The sequence below is a fragment of the Nanorana parkeri genome, unplaced genomic scaffold, assembly GCF_000935625.1.
Source record: "Nanorana parkeri isolate BGI_ZX_2015 unplaced genomic scaffold, ASM93562v1 scaffold802, whole genome shotgun sequence".
Classification (NCBI taxonomy): domain Eukaryota; kingdom Metazoa; phylum Chordata; class Amphibia; order Anura; family Dicroglossidae; genus Nanorana; species Nanorana parkeri.
In genome coordinates, this window is record NW_017307070.1 from 428,727 (window position 1) to 432,121 (window position 3,395).

Sequence of the window (3,395 nt, forward strand, 5' to 3'; positions counted from 1 at the left end):
TAGGGTGTGGTGTGTAGTAGGGGGGTATAGTATGGGGATATAGTATGGGGTAGACTATAGAGTATAGTATGGGGGTGTAGTTTAGGGTATATAGTATGGGGGGTATAGTATGGGATATAGTATGGGGTATAGTATGGGGGTGTAGTATAGGGTATAGTATGGGGGTATAGTATGGGGGATGGGGGTATAGTATGGGGGATGGGGGTATAGTATGGGGGATGGGGGTATAGTATGGGGGATGGGGGTATAGTATGGGGGATGGGGGTATAGTATGGGGGATGGGGGTATAGTATGGGGGATGGGGGTATAGTATGGGGGATGGGGGTATAGTATGGGGGATGGGGGTATAGTATGGGGGATGGGGGTATAGTATGGGGGATGGGGGTATAGTATGGGGGATGGGGGTATAGTATGGGGGATGGGGGTATAGTATGGGGGATGGGGGTATAGTATGGGGGATGGGGGTATAGTATGGGGGATGGGGGTATAGTATGGGGGATGGGGGTATAGTATGGGGGATGGGGGTATAGTATGGGGGATGGGGGTATAGTATGGGGGATGGGGGTATAGTATGGGGGATGGGGGTATAGTATGGGGGATGGGGGTATAGTATGGGGGATGGGGGTATAGTATGGGGGATGGGGGTATAGTATGGGGGATGGGGGTATAGTATGGGGGATGGGGGTATAGTATGGGGGATGGGGGTATAGTATGGGGGATGGGGGTATAGTATGGGGGATGGGGGTATAGTATGGGGGATGGGGGTATAGTATGGGGGATGGGGGTATAGTATGGGGGATGGGGGTATAGTATGGGGGATGGGGGTATAGTATGGGGGATGGGGGTATAGTATGGGGGATGGGGGTATAGTATGGGGGATGGGGGTATAGTATGGGGGATGGGGGTATAGTATGGGGGATGGGGGTATAGTATGGGGGATGGGGGTATAGTATGGGGGATGGGGGTATAGTATGGGGGATGGGGGTATAGTATGGGGGATGGGGGTATAGTATGGGGGATGGGGGTATAGTATGGGGGATGGGGGTATAGTATGGGGGATGGGGGTATAGTATGGGGGATGGGGGTATAGTATGGGGGATGGGGGTATAGTATGGGGGATGGGGGTATAGTATGGGGGATGGGGTGTAGAATGGGGTTTGGCATTAGTTGGACTTATTTTTAATAGTAACTCTCAAGCAACCAGAAACGACATTTATCCGGAATCTCCCAATCCCCGGGGATGCCGGATAACGGGGAGTTTGCTGTAGTATTCGTCTTCGCACATTTCTCTGAAGGCGATTTGTTCTTCCACACGGAGTTGAGTGAATGGAAGCTGAGCTCTGTCTGGCATGTCGCGTTGTTCCCGGCTGATGGTCTCCGCGGTGTCGGACATATTATGGGATGGGGGGTTTTGTCACATGTCATTGATTTCCACACTGAGGAGAAGTTTGAATTCCGATATCAGTTCTGTCGGCGGCCATTATGTTATAGAACTGTAGCCGGGAATCCGCTCGTTACCATTGATCCGCTCCGCGCCCCACGCCGCGTTTTATCCCTCTCAGCGCTGCGCGGCGGATTTGTAATTAGTTTATTACTCTGGAAATAAATCTTTGTCTTCCTCGGTGTAATCTGCGTGTCGTGTAATGAGCTCACGTATGACATCACACGGCTGTCATTACATCATCACATCCGGGAGGCGTCACCAATAGAAGATGTTTCAGCGTCAGTGTTCTCCGCTGTCTATGTCGGCGATATAATGGCGGCTTCTTCCCCCCAGGAGCAACACATTGTGCTGATGAGCTGTGTGCACTCAGGCCCCAGAGCAAGGACACCCTGACACTTGGGGGGCCCCAGAGCAAGGACACCCTGACACTTGGGGGGCCCCAGAGCAAGGACACCCTGACACTTGGGGGGCCCCAGAGCAAGGACACCCTGTCACTTGGGGGGCCCCAGAGCAAGGACACCCTGACACTTGGGGGGCGCCAGAGCAAGGACACCCTGACACTTGGGGGGCCCCAGAGCAAGGACACCCTGACACTTGGGGGGCCCCAGAGCAAGGACACCCTGACACTTGGGGGGCCCCAGAGCAAGGACACCCTGACACTTGGGGGGCCCCAGAGCAAGGACACCCTGACACTTGGGGGGCCCCAGAGCAAGGACACCCTGACACTTGGGGGGCCCCAGAGCAAGGACACCCTGACACTTGGGGGGCCCCAGAGCAAGGACACCCTGACACTTGGGGGGCCCCAGAGCAAGGACACCCTGACACTTGGGGGGCCCCAGAGCAAGGACACCCTGACACTTGGGGGGCCCCAGAGCAAGGACACCCTGACACTTGGGGGGCCCCAGAGCAAGGACACCCTGACACTTGGGGGGCCCCAGAGCAAGGACACCCTGACACTTGGGGGGCCCCAGAGCAAGGACACCCTGACACTTGGGGGGCCCCAGAGCAAGGACACCCTGACACTTGGGGGGCCCCAGAGCAAGGACACCCTGACACTTGGGGGGCCCCAGAGCAAGGACACCCTGACACTTGGGGGGCCCCAGAGCAAGGACACCCTGACACTTGGGGGGCCCCAGAGCAAGGACACCCTGACACTTGGGGGGCCCCAGAGCAAGGACACCCTGACACTTGGGGGGCCCCAGAGCAAGGACACCCTGACACTTGGGGGGCCCCAGAGCAAGGACACCCTGACACTTGGGGGGCCCCAGAGCAAGGACACCCTGACACTTGGGGGGCCCCAGAGCAAGGACACCCTGACACTTGGGGGGCCCCAGAGCAAGGACACCCTGACACTTGGGGGACCCCAGAGCAAGGACACCCTGACACTTGGGGGACCCCAGAGCAAGGACACCCTGACATTTGGGGTACCCCAGAGCAAGGACACCCTGACATTTGGGGGGCCCCAGAGCAAGGACACCCTGACACTTGGGGGACCCCAGAGCAAGGACCCCCTGACACTTGGAGGGGTGGGGGGATTCAAGAGTGGTAACCCCATGTTCCATAGAGGGGGTTACAGGGTAAAATCTTCTGACTAGCGGAATGTGGATCTTCTATTCTTTGTTTTGTACAGAACTCTCAGATAACCTCTGACCTTTGTTCTTCTGGTCTCCTAGGTGACCCGCGGTGATGTCATACTATGTGACAGGACGGGTGATAATAGTACAGGGCGGGATGGCGGGATTCTGTGTTACTTTTGTCCTGATAAACGTCAGAAGAAAGTCCTTCCGTTCCTCCGGCAGATTACTGCATTCCAGCCGCCGAGCCGCCATCAGCCCCCCCAGATGTGTCCGCGGATCCTGGCGGCAGCTTCTCATTAGTCAGCATTCGCAGTGATGTCACCGGAGTGACCCCGTATAGTGCTGGTCTGCTCTGTGTAATCCCTTAGTGATCA